Below are 23,096 nucleotides of genomic sequence, written 5' to 3'. Positions count from 1 at the left end.
TCTGTTAAGGCAAACCCACTTCTGGTAACAAATACTGTATTAGCCAGATTCTGGAGCAGGAAAAAGAAACCACCTGTTCTGGTTTGATAATGCTGCTATTGTGCAAAAATACCAGAAATGAGTTGGCTTTTATAAAGGGGGTTTATTTGGCTACAAAGTTACAGTCTTAAAGCCATAAAGGTGTCCAAGCTAAGGCATTAACAATAGGAAGGGAGGAAGGCCAATGGGGTCCAAAAAACCTCTGTTAACTGGGAAGGTATGTAGCTGGCATCTGCTCTTCCTAGGTTTTGTTCCAGCTCCTCTCTCAGCTCCTGTGCATTCTTCAAAATGTTGCCCTTGGGGCATTTGGTCCTCTCTTAGCTTCTCCGGAGCAAACTCTGGGCTAGCATCTCCAAAGCATTAGCAAAAGTCTGCTTTCAATGGCAGTCTCCAAAATGTCACTCTCAACTGCTCTGAGGTTCTTCTGTTTCTGAACTCTTTTATAGTTCTCAAGTGATTAAATCAAGACCCACCCTGAATGGGCTGTGTCCATATCTCCATGGAAATAATCCAATCAAACGTTTCACTCATGGTTGATTGAGTCACATCTTCATGGAAACACTCAATCAAAGGATTCCAACCCAATCAACACTAATACATCTGCCCCCACAAGACTGCATCAAAGAACAGGATGTTTGGGGGGACATAATTCATCCAAACTGACACAACATCTTAGGTATTTTAAGCAGATTTGTAAAGGATACTAGGTGGGTACAAAATTGTGGGAATTGCTAGAAGAATAGGAATCAAGGTGTCTCACTGGAACTACTCAATTCAAGAACACATCACTGTAGCCCACAATCCAGGCCACAGAAACTCTCTGCTGCTGTTCTTCAAGACCCTCAGCCCAGTTCTGAGACACTAGACCTCTAATTCCAGCTTCTACAATGACCTTTACACACTATCTGGCTTGCCAGCAGAAACTGCAGTAAGAAGATGGCCTCTGCTTCACTTTTGTCCTGCAAATCTCATACCAGGGCATCTCATGGGGGCAACCTAATTCATAACTAGAACTCTAGCTGCAAAGGAATCTGGGAAATGTAGTTTTTAGCTTTCTTGTTTCTACCAGACAAGGAAGTTCACAGAAGGAGGTTGGAGTGGACACTGAGAGCCAATCAACTACATCCAGCTTATAGAGCTAGTTCCTTTGTTTTACAAATGAGAAAATTGAAGCTTGGGAGGTTATGTTATTTGCTTAGTATCACATATTTGGTTCACGGCATCTGATTCATGAATAGCAGCTCCAGCTTTTGCCCTCTCACTGTCCTGGTAGTTAGTCAATAAGAGTTCTTATGGTTGGACTTTCATGAAGTCAAACATCTTAGAAAAGTTGAATCTGCTCCATACATCATGAACCTTTTATTTTCTCTGTGAAACAAAACAAAACAAAAACCACCAAAGCCTCCTATGGATATATTATAATTATTGAGTAATTAGGGTCTTGTGAGAAAGGAGGAACATGCAACTCATGCAACCTATTTGGTCTCCCTTTATGAGTCTCTGACCTTGGTGTTCCTTGCCTTATATATTTCTCCAGCTGCCATATTGCTTCATCCTTCTGCCAAGTCAGACTCTGTCTAGTATCTTCTCCTATGAGGGGGTCTATCTCAGAAAATGCTTCCTGCATCTGGTGCAGTTTGGAGGTCTCTGAAACAGCGAATTGGCGGCAGCTTTAAATAGTGACATCACCGACCCATAGAAAGGCAATCAGAGCACCTCAGAGCAATCGCCTCATTGGGTGCCCAATGAAGATTGTTGCTCGTATTTCTAACCAACCTCTTGGGAAGCTGTGGCAGTCTTGTTTTAAATATTTGCCTTTTTTTTTTTCCATTTTCATAGGAGGCAAATGTGGCATGCCAAATGCGTTTTTAATGACTGAGCTCTGCATTTAGATGTATTTTCCATCTTTGCTGGGTCATTAAATTCCTCAATATCTTAATGATTTTTATAGTCCAATGATGTGTACGTTTGTTCAAGTTATCATTTCCTCCATGCCCCCTTGCCCATAAGATGCTTCAGCAAGAGCTCACCGAATAGTAATTTAACACATGGCATCATTCTGAATGGGCCCTTTCTTGGCAGCCAGATCTCTGTGCTGGCAATGATGACAGCTGAGCACAGCACACCCAGGCTTAGATCCTAAAGACTGTGAGTATGGTAAAAATTACCCTTGAAAATCCCTTCAAAAGTTGCGTTGTTGGAGACAATGACACCATTTCTCACCAAGACCAACAGATCTAGCTTTGCCTCCAGCGTTGGAACAGATCGTTGTCTCTTCAGTGGGGCCCCCAGTGAACTGCTGGCCTGTGTCTAGGAGTTGTGCTAGAACATTACAAAGCCTTGCTAGTGCTTACACAAGGAGAAGGATGCGGAAACTGAGGGTTATTGGGCACAGCAATTTCATATCCCCCTTCATCAAGTGGAATAGCAGGCACAATTGCCTGCACTATTTAAATAGTTATTTTCTCTCCCTCCCTCCCTCTCTCTCTCTCTCTTTTCATTTTAGTTTTGCTGAGCATGTGGCAATTTTCAGCATGGTAAGATCAAATATGGCAGACAGAGAGAATACTGGGCTGGGGTCCAGGATAGCCAGGTTCCAAAGTCTGTTCAGCCACAAGCATTTTAGAGAACACTAAGACAAAGAAAGGGTCTTAGAAGGCCATGGACTCTTGAAGCTGTCACTTTCTCTGGAGTTTAGTTTCCTCACCTGCAAGATGTATGCTTTTTGGCTTGATGATGCCAAGGCTCCCTCCCAGAGCCCTGACATTTGGCGAGTCCAGTCTCTAGACTCTCCACAGAGAAAGCCTGGCCACCTAGGACAGCCTCCATAATTCAATGACCTCCTGGCAAGTGCCAGTCCCCTTCTCCTGTGGGGAGGATCCCCTGTGTGGGGATGTCAAAAGACAGAGTTTGATAAAAATAAGAGCAAAGATGGGAAATGTATTCTCTCATGGACTGCTGGCAATTTGCACTACTTACTTCCTGTGTCTTTTCAGTTCAGCAGCTCTTAGTTTAGCACCTGGTAAAGACAAGATAGGGTGCTATGGATTTGAAAGGTAAAGATAAATAAACTGTCCATGTCATTATGGAACTCCCAATCTTGGTATAATTTTGAATGTTTTATCATAGGTGAGAATGTTGAGTGTTTTGTTTTGTTTCGTTTTGGAGTGAAAGCCACTGAGAACATCCATGGTATATCAGATGTTTTTAACTAATTTCTTTTAGTTAAAAACTTTTAACTAGTTTTTTTAGTTAAAAACTTTTGTTTTTAACTAATTTCTAGATTCACATCTCTTCAGGGTTGTGGTAATCACTAGTGCCTTTCACCACATATTTCCAGTTCACTTTTTATTGAGCATATGGTTGGATGGTACTTGCCTGAGCTACTGAAGTGTGATGTGGCCATATGACTTGCTTTGCCAATGAACGTGAACAGAAGTGACATGCGTCACATTCAGGCAAAAACCTTGAGAACCATCACATGGCTCCACCATAGTTTTTTCCCTCTGCCTTGGTAACCAGCAATGCTTTAGGTGAGAGAGGCTCGCTATCCTGTGTCACTGAATGAGGACAAAGTGGAGTAAGAGGTTACTGATCCATGATTGATGTGCAGCATGAACAGAAACAAATGTTTGCTGTTGTAAGTCACTGATATTTAAAAAATTTTTATTATGGAAATTCTAAAACATACATGAAAGCAGAGAGAATAGCATATTGAACCTGCTGTCCCCCTCACTCTGCTTCAACAATTATCAGTACATAAGCTACTGTGATTTAGGGCTTGTTGGTTACTGCAGCACAATCTAGACTAATACTGACTAAAATGAGAGGAAAGATGTTATTTTATAGAATTATTAAATGAGTGATAAGTAGGTAAAGAGAGTGAAAATAAACTTTACGAGATTTGATTTTTATGCCACATTTTTCTTAATTTTTTTTTTTTTTTTTTTTTTTTTTTTTTTTTTTTTTTGCTTTTAGGAATTCAGGAGACCTGAATATCTGCAAGGATTAGTTGAGGTAAAAGATGCTGGATGTTCAGAACAGGCTCTTTGTGGGATCCCTGCCTTTTCGTTTCAGCCTAAGTCCATCTCTTTCAGCTCACCCTCCAGTTCTTCTGGAAGTGGAAGCTGGAAGCTTCCCTTTTCATTGGGTACACGGTGATTTTCATGCAGGGAGAGAATGATCTGTGGCTTTGCACATGCACCTGCTTCAGCTTTCGATGCCTTGGCTTTTTTCATCTTGCACCACAGGGATGTGTTGCTGATGCTGACTTTAGGAGACAGCTCCAGAAAGTTAGAACTATAGAACATGAAGTACTGTTCTCTCCACAGAGCCAGTCTTACAGAGTTCATTCTGAGTCACCCAGGGATCTGAAAGTGCATGTTTTGTTATTCCTCAGGTATGCTTGTTACAGGTATAGTAGTGTAGCAAAATATCTCAACAAAACTTTAATTGTGGTTTAACCCACTGAGAACTTGTGTGTTTATGTTGTTTCTATATATACAGTACGTGGGTTTGTTGCTGAGCTTTCTGTTCTGTTCCACTAATCTATTTATCTGTTACTGAGCCAGTAGCAAGCTGTGGTTATTGCCATGGCTTTACAGTGTATTTGATTGGGTAAGTCTCCCCTCTTTACTCTTCCTTTTTAAGGTTAACTTACACAACTATATAATGGTACTGTGAACAATTGAATGTATGCTTTGTATGACTGCATGGTATGTGAATATATCTCAATAAAAATTAATTTTAAAAAAAGTTAACTTAGTTATTTATCAAGTTCCTCAACAAGAAATCCAACTAGAATTTTTATTGGAATTACATTGCATTTACAGGTTATTATTTAATATAATTAGGTCTTTATATATTGAAACATCTGATCCAAAGCATGGGATATGCTTTATTTATTCAGATTGTTTTGTTAATTTATATGAAATTAAATTTTTAATTAGTTTTCTTGGTTGGCTCCCAGATAGTTTATAATTCCTGTTGCACTTGTGAACAGTATCTTTTTAGTAATATTTTCTAGTAGCTGTTGTGGGTGCAGAGAAGACTCATTGTCCAGCAGTAACACCCAAGGATGCCTAGGGGACTCTGGTTACCTAACGTTGGGACAGGGAGACCGGAACTCAAGCACCCAGGAGGCAGACTCAGGCACCTGACAATGCCCTCCCACCACCAGTCTCGGCTGACCGGTTCATAGAGCCCTGTGCAGGAGGAAGGCGGGCCCCATCAGGGTCACTGGGCACAGCAGCTGTGACCCTGACTAATGCCCCCAGCTGCCTCAGCCCAGGAACTTGTCTTCTCTGGGTCCCAACCTCCTTCATCCCCAGAACTCCCGGAAGTCGGAGGCTACCCCACACAGCGCTGCAGAATTGGGCTCCCAGCACTCGGTCCTATAAAGCAGTCTGCTGAGGGTGGGTCAGGAGTTGAGAATGTTTTAACCAGGCAGCTTGTTTGCTTTGTTTAAGGAGAAGCTGTAACTAAGCATTACCGTTGCTTTGTTTTGGAAACTTCCCGGCACACCTGAGGGACGGGTGAAACGGGGCCGTGGAGGCAGGGTGTGGACGCCCTGGTTTAACATCCGTGATCAGTGACCCTGATTTCAGTCACGGGTTGACTGACTGTAAAATCAGGAAGTGGGAAAAAAAAATTCCGGAAGTGAGGAGGGTTTTTGTGTTCTCCTCCCTGTCCGTTGCCGTGAATGAAATTACAAACACTTTAAGTGTGACTGCTGCCTGCTGACCTCTGCTCTCCTTTGGCCACTTCACCTAATTTTAATAAATTCTGCACCCCAGGCACTCAGAGCTCTGAACCTATGGAATCTCTCCTTGGAAAATTTGCTGTATTTTATAGAGGCTGTGATGAGCTGTGGTGTCCAGACTCTGTCATGTGCTGAAAGCAGATGTCTGCAAGGCTCACCCACATGCAAGACCTCTTGGGCCTTCAAGGGGAGGCAGGCCTGGCGCTGCTTGTAAAACACCCTTGAGGAGGCCAGACTTTCCTTGTAAATTCGTAAGTGAAAGAAAAAAAAAAAAAAAGAGGAGGCTATTCTGGAGTAAAGAAGCCATAAAAAGGGCCAATGGGAAGAGAGAAAAAGCCTGGTCCAGGAACCCAAATCCCCAAGTGTCTCAAAGAGCTTCAGACGGCTGAACAGCCAGGGCCAGGCCAGACCCAGGGCCTCCCCAGAGCCTGTGGGTGGGGCCTGTGTTTCTGGGTGTGCTCCTCATTTCCTCTTACAGCCTGTCTCCACAAGCCAAGCGGCTGTGAAACAACGGCTTACAGTGACTCAGCTTTAAAAATAGGACATTTACAGTGAAAATTACAGGAAATTCCCAGTCTCCTGCCTGGGCTTATTTTAGGTGTGCAGCTTACAAGAGTGAAGTCCCAGCCACCCTCCTCCAGCCTCCACTCTCTGCAGCATCCTTGGGTGTCTGATTTGGGGCAGATCTCTTCTGCTCTGTGACCGGAAACCTCCCTGGGGGCAGTCTGAGGGGAACACAGAATGGAGGAGTCCGTGCCCAGCCTTGTTCAGACGCTTCCATGGGAGAAGGACAGCTAAAATTTGTCTCCCACTTCCCATGGGCCAAGCACTGTGAGTCTTAACCTGTGCTCGCTCACTGACTTTCATCTACTCCCAGGAAGAAGGTACATTTATTATTTCTGTTTTGTAGTTGGGGAAACTAGTATTCAGACCCAGGTCTGACTCACTCTGGATTTCAAGAGTGTAACCACAGACTCAGCTTCCCCTGAAAACAGAATAAGAAGACAAAAGGATCGCTCTTTTTCTGGAGAGAAAGACAGGGGAGGGTGCCAGTACCCTGGGCTTTTGATTATATTTCCCTTTCCTTCCCCAGGGACACATTTCTTGGCAGGAGGCCTTTTCTGGAAAGCTGAGCTTGAGCTTTCAGGGGTTCAGTTGCCCCTGCTGTACCTGGATTTGCTGGAGAAGCTGAGAAAGCTGCCTGCACCCCAGTAGGAGGCTCTGCAATGGGGGACACAGGCCACTTCAGGATTAGGACCTAAATGTTGTTCAGATATTTGCCCAGCAACTCCCAGTGTGCTTGGGAACTAGCGGCAGGAGCAGCCCTCCCTGAGTCATTGAATGCCGATGCATTAATCAGAAATGTGGATGCAATATTTTTTTAATGGCTCCCAACTTTTACTCCCCATAATTAGCAAAGGCCTCTCTCACCAAGGGTCCTTGTCGCAAGGAGAGGGCACTGCTTCTGGGCTCCTGGGTAAAGTAGCACGTTCCACATTCTTGCGATGAAGCTGGTGCACCCATGCTTTTCATCAAGCACCTGGAGCCGTCAAGGCTTTTCTGAACCACAGAACTTTGTTTCCAGCTGTCTATGAGATTTCTCCTCCTAGATGCCCTCCAAAGCTCCTGAATTCATCAAGTTCAAAACAGTACACCCCAAACTGGCTTATCTCATATTCTCTTTTATGGTCAATGACCTCACCTTCTACTAGTCTCTCTAGTTAGAAACCACTGAATCATCCTTAATTCCTCTGCTTCTCTTCTCCTCCCCATCCCGTGTCTAATTGATTCTCCCTCCTGGCATCTTTTGCCTTCAGTCATTTCTCCCCTCACTGCCTGGAGTACAAAGCAGATGCTGTGTCCCGACCCCTCCCCTGACCTGCCTTTTTTTGACCCAGGAGTGGATGCATGACCCAAGCTGAGCTAATCCGAGGCCTTTTGCAGGATATTTCAAACTGGAGGAAATTTGATGCTGCTTTCCTCTTTGGTGTCTAGCTGGAAGGCTGGGAGTCCAGAGAGGCCTGTGGCCGTGTGCCCTGGTGCCCGGATAAAGCCTGTCTTCAGCAGGACAGAAGGAAACCAGACTGCAGAGAGAGGCCACGGTGAAGGACAGACAGACATGTCCTAATCCAGGCATCCCCGAGCCCAGCTGCCAACTCCAATCCATCCTCCACAGGACCACCAGGTTTCTTTTCCATGTTTTCCAACTTTTTATTTTGAAAAGCATCAAACCTACAGAGAATTTTTACAGAGTAATCTAATGAACGCCTTCAGACTCTTCACCCAGTTCACCACTTGTTAGGCTTTAGACACATTTGCATTCTCTCTTTTTCTCTGTGTATGCACGTACATATTTTTTCCTGAACCATCTGAAAGTAAGTTGACGGCATCATGATACTTCTCCCCTAAATATTTCAGCATGTATCTCCTAAGAAAGTGAACAATGTACATAATCACAATTCCAAGATCACAATCAAGAAATTTAACCATGCCATAAGAATATTATCTAATATATATCCATATTCAACTTTTCCAAGAGAAATTTGAGCATGATGTGTATTAGATAATATTGTGATAGTTGTTTTTCCCCTTTTCAATCCAAGATCCAATCAAGGATGACATATTGCACTTAACCGTCATATCTATTTATTCTCCTGTAATCTAAAATATTTTCTGCTGCTCTCTTTTGTATTTCATGATGTTAGTATTTTTGTAGCATATCCCTCAATTTGGACTTAACTTTTGCTTGTGATTAGAGTCCTGCTATATATTTTTAACAAGAATACAGATTGGATGGTGTTGGGTTCTCTTCAGTGCATTACATTGAGAGGCACATGATGTCAGTTTGTCCCAATATTGGTGGTGTTAGGTTTGACCACTTTGTTAAGGTGGTATCTGCCGGATTTCTCCATTGTAAAGGTACCATTTCCCTTGGTACCTGGGAAAAATTAAATATGTATCTGTGAAGTCTTACTAGAAGCCTATTTGAATAGCTTATTCCACAGCAACCTCTGATTCATTGTTGATCCTGTCAAGAATGAAATATGTAGAGTAAGCAAATTGATAGAAGAAGAAAGTAGATTAGAGTTAGAGGTTACTGGGGGCTGGGGGGAGGAGGAATGGGGAGTTATTGTTTAATAGGTACAGAGTCTCTGGGATGGTGCAAAAGTTTTGGTAATGAATTCTGGCGATGGTTGTACAACACTGTAAATATAACCAATGCCACTGAAGCACTTAAAGTGGTTGAAATGGAAAATTTTATGTTAAATATATATGTTACCACAATAAAATTTTTTAAAAAAGGAGTAACAGGTCTGAGATTTGACATTACTCGCAAATTAACAAGTTAGCCTGCCACAGTTTCATGATGCTGGTAGAAGACGCTGGGTCAGAGACAAAGGATGTTATGACTCACGGAATAATGGTGGTCAGAGATCCAGCATTTGCTTGTGCTGATTCCCGGAGCCCCAATGCCCACAGGTCTATGCAAAGAGGACCAGGTGACACCTGCACATGCTGTGGGTTGCATTACAGTAGAAGAGCCCTGAGCTTAGAGAATCAAAATCCTTTAAAAAGGGCAGTAATTTTGCCTGCCCTGTTCTGCAGAGGGAGATATCTTCAGTGTCCTGAACACTATGCATTCCCTCTGCTCCGAAGGGAGATGCTGTCTCTTTCATCCAAGATTATTCACTATAGAAACATCCTTGAAAAGATAGTACAGAACAACAGCAGTTGGTGCTTCTGCTCGTCAGATATACAGCAATGCAAGAGACCCATGGACAACTGTTGCCCAACAAATCCTTGAATATTATCTTACTACAACACAGTCCAATTATGTTATTCCCCTATTGTGACTTGTCCCCCAATATTCATTCTCTCCATCTTCAGTAATGGGCTTTGTCCTCCCTACCAGCTGCCATAGTTGTGCACATGACTTCCCAGAATTGAGGTGTGGCTGTGTGACTAAGTACTAGGCAATAGGCTGTAAGTGTAAGTAGTGCATGCAGCTTCTGGAAAGTTCCCTTGAAGGGTTGCGGACATTCCTTTTTCCTTCTCCTTCCTCCTTCCTGCAGTATAAAATAGCAACCTTCCTCTCCCTTGGCACTTCCTGTTCCTCTCCGTTGTTTCTCCATAGCATATAACACACTTGACATACTATTTATTTTGCTTATTTTGCATATTGTCTGCTTTCTCTCACTAGAATGACAGAACAGTATACATGTATTTGTACCAGTTGCTAAAATATTGAAATACTTCTGTACCAACTGGCAACTAGCCACTGCCCAAGTTCCCATGTACCCTCCATGGCACCTCTCAGATACCCAACTAAACTGGCATTGACTGATGTCAGAGGGCTTCCAGGTCCCAGATTCTGCACTCTGGCAAGTGATGACCTGATTCTTCAGTGCCCGTGCTACACCCCTGACCTGCTCAATAAATACCTGATGAATTAATGCCTGGTGGATTCTAGGGTGGCTCCATGCCCATTGCCCATCTGGAACTCAAGAGGAGCTGAAGTCAGGTTCTTCATAAACAAAAATCGGGAAATACACCAAGCAGCAATCCTCTGCTATTTTTAAACAAAGGATTTCTTGTACCTGTTCTCAAGTCCTCCCTGCCAACATGCCCCCCCTGCCCCCCAGAGTGGGGGGGAAGAGGAAGTGACTCTGAGCAGAAACCTAGGAGAGGATCATTCTTTTCTTTCCTGAGACAAGTAATTGCCAGGATCTTCCCTTGATGGTCCATGAGGGATCAGATTGGGCAGGAGAGGAAATGGCTTGAGCGTGAGTTCTGGAAGGGAACGGGAGCCCATCAGCCAGAACTCAGAGCCACACAAATCCTCTTGCTTACCTTGCCTCTCAGGAGTTCCATTCTGCACCAAAGGTACAGAGTGGTTTAAAAGCATATATCTATTATGCAAAAAATGTGCAAACCTCATGAACCAAGCAATTTATCTTTTTGGTGTCTACCTTTGAGAAATATTCCCACACATGCACGGGGATGCAGATACAGGCAAGTTTATTGAGGCATTGCTTATAACAGCAAAGAAAGTTTAAATAAGCTAGTTGTCTAGCAATAGGGAAACAGCTAAATAATTGTGGTATTTCTACAGCATACTATAGCAAGCCATTTAGCATTTTAAAATGATGAATTGATCTATGTTGCCTGATGTGAAAAGATCCTTATAGATTTATTGCTGAGAGGAAAACAGCAAGTTGAAAATAATTGTTACAGGATTTGTATACAAAAACTCAAAAATACTACATGTTTTCTTTTTAAAATTTCCTTAAAATGTAATTTTTTTAAGCACACAGAAAAGTTTGAGGAATAAAATAACAAATACTTGTGACTACACCACTTGGCTTTGTTAAATCTCAACTTTTTGCCTTTTTTGTTTTATTTATTTTTTTCATACATGTCTTTTTGTTATTACTCATCTACCCATACACCGAATAAAGGGAGTGTCAGTCACAAGGTTCTCACAATCACATGGTCACATGATAAAGGCTGTATAGTTATACAATCATTATCAAAGAGCAAGTCTCCTGGATTAAAGTTCAACAATTTCAGGTATTTCCTTCTGGCTATTCTGATACACTAGAAACTAAAAAGAAACATCTACGTGAGTCAGTAGTCATAATCATTTATCAAATTATAATTTTCTCAGTAATATCTCTTCCTTCTCATTTGATCATTCAGTCTTAAGGGATATCTAAGCAATGACCATTTTAGGTTCTTTTTGCTCAAAAGGGATGTCAACCTGAAGGCGTAGAGGAATGGAACTGTTTTATATTCTTAGAAAGACTGGTACCTCTGGATTTTAGGGCTTATCTGGCATAGGAACAATCTGGAGGCTTTAAGTTTCTGAAAAATATAAACTTACTAAATAATACGTTTATAGTCTTAGATAGAGCCCAGGGTATTTTTTTTTAATCATATTTTTTATTGTGGAATATAACATATATACATAGAAGTGATAACTTTCCAAGTGCAATTTAACAAGTAGTTAAGAGCAAATTTCAAAGAATGTTATGGGTTACAATTCCACAGTTTCAGTTGTTTCCTTATAATGTGATATAACGTATAGTCAAGAAGGTAATATCTTTCAAAGTATGATTTAACAAGTATAGTTATATAGGAAATTTCCAAAAATGTTATGAGTTACAGTACCATAGTTTCAGTTATTTCATTGTTGTGAAATATAACGTATATACAAAAGGTGATAACTTTCAAATTACAATTTAACAAGTAGCTATAAAACAAATTTCAAAGGATGCTTAGGGTTACAGTTTCACCATTTCAATTCCTTCTAGCTATTCTAATACCCTAGCAAATAAGAAAAAGAAAATTATATAGAGATCAGTATTCGTAATCCTTGGTTAAATTCCATCTTGTCTGTTGCTTACCCCTTCCTCTAGGTGAATCACTTTCCTGCTCTTCAGGAATGTCTAGGCGGTGAGTGCCCTAACTTGTTCATGTTGAAAAGGGGTGTTGACATTATGGGAAAAGGGGACACATCTAGTTACCATTCTTGAAGAGGCTATTGCCTCTGGGTTTTGGGATTTAGCTGGCATAGAAGTTCTTTGGAGGATTTAAGTTTCTGAAGAATAAAGTTAGTGAGTGAAATTTTTATAGAGTCTCAGATAGGGATCCAGGTATTCTTTTGGGTTTGGGGGACTACTGTTATCTTGGGCTTATCATACTGTGGCCATTTGGCATTATCTAGCCAAAGCTTGTATAGGAGTAACCCCCAGGACAGCCTTTTGAGTCTATTTGAATTCTCTTAGCCACTGAAACCTTATATTGTTGCCTTTCTTTTCCCCCTTTTGGTAAAAAAGGAATTCTCAATCCCTCAATGCCAAGGCCAGGCTTATTCCCGGAATTCATGTCCCATGTCACCAGGGAGATTTATTCATCTGGAGAGTCCTGTCCCACATTGGGGATGAATTTATTTGCAGAGTTAGAACCCAGAATATTCTTTAGGGTTTTCAGAAATACTACTGGTTGGGGCTTGGGATATTGTGGCAATTTGCAATATCTGGTTGAAGCTTGCATAAGAGTACACTTCAGAATTGAACTCTCAACTCTATTTGAAATCTCTTAGCCACTGAAACCTTATTTTGTTACCTTTCATTTCCCCCTTTTGGTTAAAAGGCATTCTCAATCCTGTGATGCCAGGGAATCACGTCCCATGTTGCCTGGGAGACTTACACCCCAGGAATCATGTCCCACATAAGGGGGAAAGTAATGAGTTTATTTGCAGAGTTGGCTTAGAGAGACAGAGGCCATATATAAGCAATGAAAGAGGTTCTCTGGGGGTGATTCTTAGGCATAATTTTAAGTAGACTTAGCCTCACCACTGCAGAAATAAGTTTCATAAGGGCAAGCCTCAAGATTGAGGTCTTGGCTTATTAAATTGGGAGTCCCTAGTGCTTGAGAGAATATCAGGAATTCACCAGGTGGAGAAGTTTAATAGTTCCACATTTTAACCCCAGTCTCTCAAGGGGGCTTTGCAAAGTTTTTATTTTCTGCCCCCAAAACTCAGGAATGTATCGGGGTATAACCTTAACCTGTACAGAGTAACAAGATATCATTCCCTGTTTTAGGTTCCATGTAATTAGGTTGTTTAAATACACTGACCAGAGAGGTTAGATTAGATTAGACTGTATGCTACAGAAAATTTAAATTTTGGACAAAATAAACCTTGCTTCCTTTTGGTCTCACACAGAAGTTGGAGTTTTAAAATACAGATAATGTCATCCTTCTTGCATAGACTCTGAAAACCGAAGTACAGAAGAGGTTTATTGAGCTAAAGTAGCATGCATGCTGGAGCAGCACCAAAGGGGCAGGGTTTGGGAGCTTATATGCCTGTTTGGGACAAAGGGAAGATGTGGCAGGATGGAAAGGGGCAAGAAAGATGTGAGTTGTGAGGGTAGCATGAGCTATGTGAGCTGTGAGGGGGGCATGTGTTGCCCGGAGCAGGGTGTCTTTAAGTCATAGTCCGTTCATTAGCAACCCAAACAAACAGGATTGTTTATGCAAGGTTTGTGTCTATCTGGTGAAGATTAGCAGACTTGCTGGCATCACTTTGACACATTTATCACAGCAAGCGCAGGGGTCTCTATCAGCACTGCAGGGGGTCTCTGGCATGTCAGCCTGCCTCAGTTGCCCTCAGTTTCTTCATTGTAGTTTCTTGGGTAAAATGGGGCTTCAAGCAGATCAAGATGATTAGTAAAGCTATTTACCATACCAATTTCACAATAGGAGCCATCTGAAATAAATGTATTTATTCATTCAACAAATATTTGTTGAGTATGTAATATGTGTCAGACATGGAACTAAAGGTTGTGCTAGGTGATATGAATATAACCATGAATGAGACAGACAAGGAACCTGCCCCTATGCAGCTTAAAATTTCTTGGGAAGACAGGAAACAAGCAATAAAACAAATGCATGATTACAAATTGTGATAAATGATATGAAGAAAGCAAACAGTGGACAACAGATTTGACCTCCTTTGGCCAGGAGGAGCAGGGCAAGAGTATCTGAGGAGGTGACCCAGGCATGAGCTGAGAACTGAAGGATGAGAAAGAATCATCCATGGAAAGAGCAGTCTGGGCAGAGGCCCAGATAATCTCAGAACCAGGACTAGGTATATGATTTCAGTGTCCAGTACAAAATGAAAATGCCAGACCCTTCCTGGGAGTAGGAAGGTCAATCTCCCCCTTACATGGACTCACTACTCCAACCCACAGCAGGCAGGAGACTCCAAAGGATTACAACCTCTGCCCCAGGACATGCCTGGTACCGCGACTGGGGGTGGATGATTGCCTGCCAAAGGCGACTTGGTGCTGCCAGGCCAGGGTGGAGATAGCTGCTGTTTTGCCTCATCCCGAGACACTGTGGGTCATGCGTCCAACTCTGGCCCACCCTACATCTGTGCCCAGACCCCTGCCATGGGTGAAGGGCAATGGTGGAATGTGGGCCACCCCTGCCAATGCAACTGGTCACCACCCCGGGCAGAAGGTGGCAGTGGTCAGGGGATGGTGGAGAGAGTAAGGAAAGGAGGGGCCTGGTGACACTTGGGGCCCCAGAGGGCAGGGAGGCAACAGGAGGTGGGTGGCCAAGTCTCCAAGCCTCCAGTGCATGCTCCATTGTCCCATCAGACTTCATGTACAATACATTGTCCCATCAGACTTCATGTACAATACACAAATTCAAAGATAAAATTATTAAGAATTTCAAGACGGCAAGAGCAGAGCATCAGAGCCCCACGGGCCCCCATGTGGGCACTGGGCCCCATGCGACTGCACTGCTCCCGTGACCCCACTCAGAACTCACAGGAGGTCAGCTTGACCCATCACAGTCAGTGGTGGGAAGCAAGGTAGGAGATGAGGGATAGGGGGCAGACAATGCAGGGTTCTGGATGTCACTGTAAAGATTTTTTATTTTATTCTTTGTCCAAGGAGAAGTGACATTTTAAGGTCATGCTGGCTGCAGTATGGAGAATGTGTCGGACCATGAAAAAGTGGGAATGTGGCTGACCTGTAGGTAGTCTAGATAAGAGATGATGACGACCTGAAGTCTGGCAGAGGCCATGGAAATGGAGAGAAGTGGATGGATGGAAGACAGGAGACATTTTTTGGAAATAGCATGAAAGAAATGGAGATGAAGAGATCAAGGAACTGAGAGTCCAGGCAGGTGTTGAAGTCATGGAGAAAAGAGACACACTGTGGACTGGAAGGACGATGGCAAACTGGAGAGTTAAAGCCAGTACCAGACCTGGTTCCAGTTCCCAGGCATATCAGTTTTGCAAACGGTACTTGGTTGTGTTGCTTTTGTGTCTGCATGAACTAGGGAGAGCGAGCTGAACTTTGCTCTGTCATCCTAGCAAGTTGTACCTCACCCCCCCAATCTTTTCCACCAGACAAAATCCCAGAGGATTCAGCTTGTTAGCTTGCAGGATGACTTGTCTGAGGAAACCAGTGAAGGGCGTCTGTCCCTCCCTCCCACTCCTCGTCAGCCAGGCATGGTGGCCTTGCCTATTAAAACCCACATAAAAGGACGGGAACAAAGACGAGTCTAGGGGACTCAGAGATGAACAGGAGAGCGGACAGTGGTTCTATCTGTGACTTCAGCCTAAACCTTGGTTATCTTGGATGCAAAGTGTGTCCTTCCTGCTTGCCCAAACCCCTTCCTCTTCTTAGCTCTGAGGACCTGTGGGGATGAAGGGCGCCCTGGCTGTTCTCTTAAGAAGTGGGCTATGGTTTGGTTCCCATTTTCATTCAACTACCAATTACAAAGAAACCTCAAGGTCTCCCTTTTGTAAACCAGTAACCCAATAAGAAATTTCCAACAAAGGAAGAGGCACAGAGGAGAAGCAGGAGGGGGAAGTGGAGGAGGGAAGGAGGAGGGTGGGGGTGGTAAGACAGAAGGACTAAGGAGGAGGGAGAGGGAAGAGGTTTGCAGAGCTGAGCGTTGGGTGTTGGGTGAGAGCTGAGCGTTGGGTGAGAGCTGACTGCCAGCTGTCCAGGCTTCTGGCAGGCTGTCTGTGGAGACGTGGCTACAGGAAGCAGTGAGTACAGGAGAGCATTCTTACAAGCTTTGCTAATGCTGATGCACGAGCACAATGGGAAGAAATGCAGTCCTGGTTTGACCTAAGCATCCGTCTCTCTTTAATCACTATTAAAAGCAGTCATTTTCTCCCTCCGTGGTGCCACTGGGGCGCTGGAAATGTTAGCGGAGAGACATTAAACTAAAAGAAATGTCTTAAGCTTGTTAATTTAGATTGGCCAGAAAGAAAAGGGGCTTGTAAAAGAAAGAACACCCCTGCCTTTGTTTCCCATTCATGGGGCCAAAGAAAATTCCCTCCTCCAAATTACTGGGACATTTTCATTGTTCTCTTGTGACTGCACAGAGCTCTGGCTAGCTCCAAGGCTGTGTTAAAGAGCTCTCAGGACAGATATTTAATCTAGTACAGACAGCATGAGAGGGTCCAGCTTTTCTCAATGTGTCTATGGAAAGATAATACAGAACTCCAAGAAACAAATAAATTTGGGAAACATTGGGTTCAAAGAAATAAAACAGGTTTCTTTACTATGGAGACTTAAATGTACTAATATGTAATGCAAATCTTCAAGAAGGGTGTGGAAGACCCTGCTGTTTCCCTGCTCACCAACATTCCCAGCCCCACCTCCACTTCATTGCTAAAATAACTTCGATTTTATTTAGTTATGATACCTGTGTGCCTCCAGGGCTCTCTCCAGTTCCAGGGAGGAATGTTGATCAGTGGCGGCCATCCCCCTTGCCCTTGTGATTGTTTTAGGTATTGCTTTTAGGCAGATGATGCAGCCCTGCCCATAGGTAAGAAAAATCAGGCGTAGGGACTTCTGGAATGCTTTCCTTGCTCTTAGGACAAGAGACAAGCCGAGTACTTGCCTTTTCTGGTCTTTGGGCATTGTGGTGTGAAGGAAGATATGAGCCTTGGAGCCGCCGTAGTCATATCCCAGTCACGAGGGGAAAACCAAGGAAGTCCCAGGGATGCTGATCCCCAGCCCTGAGCTTGTTAAGCTGTGCATGGAGCACCCCTGGAATGGCGCTGCCTCTTCTCTCCTGGTTTGCTTCTTCGTTGTTCAGGCCGTGGGGTATGCGGCAATTTCCAGCTGATAGCATTTGATACCAAGGGAAATACAGTCTGCATTCGTTCCCAAAATCATTCGACTACGGAAGACATTTATTGCCAAGGTCCCTCTGGACTAGTGCCCTACTGAGAATGCTTTGGGAAAGGCTGACTGAGGGATGCCGAATCGGGGATCAGAAGCCCCAGGTTCTACTTTAGGCTCTAAAAATCACAGGAGCTCCTGGGCACCCTTTTCAGCTCTGTGAAAAGAGAGCGCTAAATAAGACAACATAAATCAAGTGCTTAATACCGTGCATGGCTCATGGTACATGTGTCATAAATACTTTGTTGTTAACAAAATGGGGGAGGAAAGAATAATCCAGTTTCAACATCTCATTTATGCCCAAGAATTCTAACCATTCAAAAAATAGAATCCCTGAACCCCGGCCTCATTGCCATTTATAGACCCCTCTATTCCACTGGAAAAAGATAAAATAAAGATAACACTGATGTCCTAGGTGAGCACCGTTGCTCTAGGGCCCCCAGTCCCTCACCCATCTGCTAAAGCAAACCCAGAGTTCCTCTGGCTGAGCTGCCTGCTCAGTGAGTGTCCCTCCATGCATGCTAATGGCTCTGGGCACTCCTCAGGAAGAACTCCACATGCACCAGATGCCCAGTCTGCCCCAGAAGGTCAATCTCCAGTCTAGAATATCATGGAGATGCCAAGGGGGTTGATTTCCACCTCACTGGTGAGTCCAGAGCTCTGGCTGAGACTCAGGGCAGCAGCTGGCAGACAGCTGACCCAGGGCTTTGCTCTTTTTTGTTTTGGCAGATGAATGGCATAGAGCTGGAGTGGCTTGTGTGTGTGTGTGTGTGTGTGTGTGTGAATGTGTGCACACGTGTGCCACACTCATGTCTAGTCATGGTGGGTAGAAACACTTTACAGAAGGTGTGATGTAGACCAGTAGACCAGGCAGGGATTATTATCTCCCTTTGACAAAGACGAACTAGAGGCACAGAAAGGTACAAGGGCCTGCCCAGGTGACATGACTAGGAGGTAGCAGAGCCAGGTGTGAGGAGAGGGCTTTGGCTCTAGTCCACTGCTTTTCCCACCCTATGAGGAATATCTATCTATCTATCTATCTATCTATCTATCTATCTATCTATCTATCTGTCTGTCTGTCTTTCTATGTGTCTTTCATCAGTCTAATCTATCCCAAGACGTTGGATATACGGCAATGAACCTGATAATCACTGTTCAAAGATGAGCGAGACAAATACATAAAGAAACATTACTACTACAACTTGGGGCTTGGAACCCACCAAAAGCATCACATACTGCCCACTTCATTCTTTCCCGCTTCCCCACTCTCTGAGGGGAGAAGAAACAAAGCCACATAGCAGGTTCTCAGGAGAAAAGCAGACAGGGCCAAAGAAGAACTACAGCACTCAACAGACCAGGTGAGGCAGGGAGATCTGGCCTATGGGGAAGGCCTCCTGTGGGCCTGTGCATGGGCAGAGCGGAAAGGGGCTAGAGGTGCCAAGGTGGAGGAAGAGTCTGCAAGAATGAGAAAGAGATGGACCTTTGACTTTGGGAGTGCCTGGGGATTAAAACTCCTCTTTGGACCGTACTTTAAATCTTACAGTTCTCTGTGACCGGACTTAGGAGTCCTAACCTTTTAAGTGTTACATGTGCAGAGGTAGTGATGTACAATATTTTCTTGGAGGAATACCTGATGGGTGTGTGCATGTCTGGGAAAGCTGCTTAAAAGAGGTGACTCCTGAGCTGAGTTATAAAGCAGTGCTTCTCATACTCTGATGTTCATAGACATCACCTGGGGCATTGATTCAGTGGGTCTGGGGTGGGGTCTGTGATTCTGCATTTCTAACAAGTTCCCAACTGATGCTGATGCTTTGCACAGTAAAGTTATAAAGGATGAGTAAGAGTTACTCCCCGGAAAAATAGAGGACATTCTTGGCAGTGGGCAAAATAGAGCAAAGGCCTAAAGTGTGAAGTAGCAGGGAGAGCTTGAGAAGCCATGAGTCCTGTTTTGTGGCTGGAACCGGATTTGTAGGGAGGGGTTGGATGAGGCAGGATAGATGGGCAGAACCTCATCCAAGAGGGCAAGGACCCCATGAGAATGGCCTGGTGAAGTAAATGATGGAGCTTGGATTCATTCATCATCCTGTGGATCACAGTGTTTCTGAAAGTGTAGACCTAGTCCCACCTCTATCAGAATCCCTTGGGCACTGGTAAAGAGTATACATCTGTTGGTGCTAACCAACAGGGCCTTGGATGTATTGGGTCTGGAATCTACAATTTTTAAGGAGCAAACTAAAATTTTATAACATATTCTGGGTTATTATCAAAGGATTTCAGACTAGGGAGGGACAAGATCAGCTTTACATTTCAGATAGATCTCCTGGGAACCGGCGGAGGACAAGGTCAGGAGCTGGGAGAGCGGTGAAGGAGCTGCTGAGGTTGTGCAGGTCAGAGAAGCTGAGAACTTGGACCAGGACCCTGGCAATACGAATAAAGAGGAGTGAACTCAATAAATATTCATTGGTGATTCATGTCACCAGTGGAATCCCAGTCATGGGTATTTGGGGACAAGACAGATGATGAGTTTGATTTTAGACTTGCTGAGTTTGGGTGCATCCAGGTAGAGAATCGGGCAGATGGATAGGAGAGTCTGAAGTTCAGGGGCAAGGACTGGGCCTGTAGTGTAAAGTCAGCTGAATGTAGTGTATTTACCTTTAAACATCACAGTGAGCTTCATGTTGGCAGCAGTAGATTTTTGGATCTTCCCAGAGACTCTCTGGGTGGGGGGAGGAGTCAATCTGAAAATTAATTCTGTCAGGAGTCAGAACTATCATCAGCAATGATGTTGATCATTGTGTGGGCAGAGGCCAGACCCTTCCAGGAGAATCTTGAGCACAAAGGAACATAAGTTCTCCCTCTTAAAGGCCTTTTAAAGTCTTTTAAATGTTGAGTCTAGCCTGAATTGGTCTGGGAGAAGGGAGGTACTTGATAAAGGGTTCTAGCAAATCCATCTTTCTGTTGTGATTTGACCTTGTAACACACATTTTTCATCTCCAAGAGCAAACAATATCAAACACGATAGCATCAGCTCTCACTTTCTTTACTTATTGAACATTGTGCCAGTTCTAGTGAAAGTCTCTGCACTTAAGGAGCCCACAGTCAATTGGAAGAGACAGACAAGGAGTTGGACATCTATGGTACTTCTGCCTGTCAAGCACATGGAATGCATGAGAGAAGGGAGGAGAGGAATCTTGATAAAACTGGGCTTCAGGGAAGGCTTAGTGGAAGAGAAGACACCTGTTAAATTTTGGAAGACAAGTAGAAGTTGGGTAGATGAAGAGAGAAGATGGAGGAGAAGAAACATTCTAGGTAGAAGAAACAGCACATGCCAGGGGTCATGAACTAGGACATGGTCAGGGAATAGTAAATAATTAGATGTGGCCGGAGCAAAGGGCATATATGGGACAGGGACAGGAAATGAACCTTGGGGGTGTGCAGAGCCTGTCATGAAGGGATACATTATATGCAAAGATACAGAATTTAAAATAATCTTGCAAACTCTAAAGGGCTATTTAAGAAAGACCGCTAACTCTGATAGCTAGGTGTGGGATGCAGTGGCGAGAAACATGCAAGAGGTGCTTGCAATGACCATCCAGGCATGAAGGAGAATTGAACCAAGATAGAACAGGCTCAACCCTCAGCACTTCCTTCTGACCCAACCTTCAAACATATCTCCATCCTATCTCCTCCCCTCCTCTCTGCAGACAGCAGCCAGAATCAGCTACCACCTTCTCTCTCCGGGTCTCCCATGGTAGCCCCCTGACCAATCTTGCTGCTTCCACGGTTGGATTTTCCCATCTCTTCTCCACAAGGGGTTGGAATGACCTTTAAAAAATATAAGTCATATTCATATCCCTTCTCTGCTTAAAACCCTTCAATGGCTTTCCATTGATTGCTCTTGGAATAAAATCCAACATTTTCACCCTGGTGCACTTGAACTGGCCTTGCCTACTTGCCTGACCTCATTTCCTACCTACTGTGGTGATGTCTATGCTCCTAACATATGAGTCTTCTTTCTATTCTTCAGCATGCCCCACTAATTCCCATTTTAGAGCCTTGGTGCCAGCGCTTCCTTCTGCCTAGATCTTCACACAGTTGGCAACTTCTTGCCTTTCAAGTTTCAAGGTAAATATCACTTCCTCAGATGGACTTTTCCGACCACCTCTCAATCTACAGGAGCTACTCAGCCATTCTCTGTCAAATAACCCTGTTTCAATTCTCTGAGTAGCTCTTATTACTATCTGGTATTTTCTTATTTATTTATTTATTGTCTACCTCATCTGTAGTGGTCTCCAAAGACGGCTGCCATCAGTTCCTTCTCTCATTGGAAGAACATGCTGCTCCACTGATCAAGAGGTGGGGTCTGTTTCTCCTTCTCTTGAATCTGAGCTGGTCTTCTGACTCCTTACTACTTGTTTAGACTGATGGAAAGCAGCAGAAAGGATGCTGTGGCAGTTCTGGGCCTAACTTTTAAAAGGCTTGTCAGCTTCTGCTCTCACTCTCGGAGGCCGTGTAAGAAGTATGACTACCCTGAGGCCACCATGCTGTGAGGAAGCCCAAGCTAGCTGCATGGAGACAGGCCACGTGGAGGGTTGCTTAAGTGACAGATATGTGAGTGTCTCCTTCTTCAACCTTCTGGCCCACCCAGCTATCAACTGAATGCAGATGAGTGAGTGATCCCACCTGACACCCAGTGGAGCAGAAGAGCTGCCCAAGCCTCACCCTGGTCAAGTTCCTGACCAGAAAGTTGAGAGACATAATAAAACCTTCTTGTTTGAAGTCACTAAGTTTTGGAGAGATTTGTCAGGCAGCATTAGGTAACTGAAACATCTTTCCACTAGAAAGATACTTTATGATCTTTGCCTAGTAGTACATGGCACATATACGGACTCAGTCAATATTTATTAAATGTGTGAATTTGGGGAAAATGGAGATGTCCATTGACCAGAAGTCTTAATAAAGCAAAAATGAAGATGTTTGACAGTATGAATGTTAGAAATCAAGGAACTGAAGTTCAAAAGTTGGATGTTAGAGTTTTTAGTTTAAAACATTTTAAACACTTTTTTTTTTTTTTTTTTTTTTTTTTACTTGTTACTACTTTTATTTATATTTTGAGTATATTCTTCTTCTCCTGCTTTATACCAGGGTAGATGGAAAATGTGCTGGAATTTACACTGCCTAATTTCCAGTTTGTTTACCACTTACCAATTTTTTTTCTATTTCTAGTATTATTATTGGTGATACTTCTAAAAATGATTAAAGTCATATTTTCTTTCTCAATCCTTGATCCTTTTTTTTTTCTCTCCCTTTCCTTTTTTCTTTTTTTTTTTTTTTAATCATCATTTAATTGAGATATATTCACATACCACGCAGTCATACAAAACAAATTGTACTTTCGATTGTTTACAGTACCATTACATAGTTGTACATTCATCACCTAAATCAATCCCTGACACCTTCATTAGCACACACACAAAAATAACAAGAATAATAATTAGAGTGAAAAAGAGCAATTGAAGTAAAAACGAACACTAGGTACCTTTGTCTGTTTGTTTGCTTCCCCTACTTTTCTA

The 23,096-nt window shown here is 43.4% G+C and overlaps 1 long non-coding RNA gene across 1 annotated transcript; it reads left to right on the top strand.

Moving 5' to 3' along the window:
• Nucleotides 1-6,173: 6,173 nt before the first annotated feature.
• On the top strand, nucleotides 6,174-22,575 carry LOC119532488. Its single transcript, XR_005216548.1, has 3 exons — nucleotides 6,174-7,985; nucleotides 12,220-12,256; nucleotides 21,810-22,575. It is a non-coding gene; the product is annotated as an uncharacterized LOC119532488 (long non-coding RNA).
• The last annotated feature ends 521 nt before the right edge of the window (nucleotides 22,576-23,096 follow it).

The sequence above is a fragment of the Choloepus didactylus genome, chromosome 4 (genome assembly GCF_015220235.1).
Source record: "Choloepus didactylus isolate mChoDid1 chromosome 4, mChoDid1.pri, whole genome shotgun sequence".
Lineage (NCBI taxonomy): Eukaryota > Metazoa > Chordata > Mammalia > Pilosa > Megalonychidae > Choloepus > Choloepus didactylus.
Note: the sequence above shows the minus strand (reverse complement) of the source record. Positions and strands in the feature narration are given on the sequence as shown.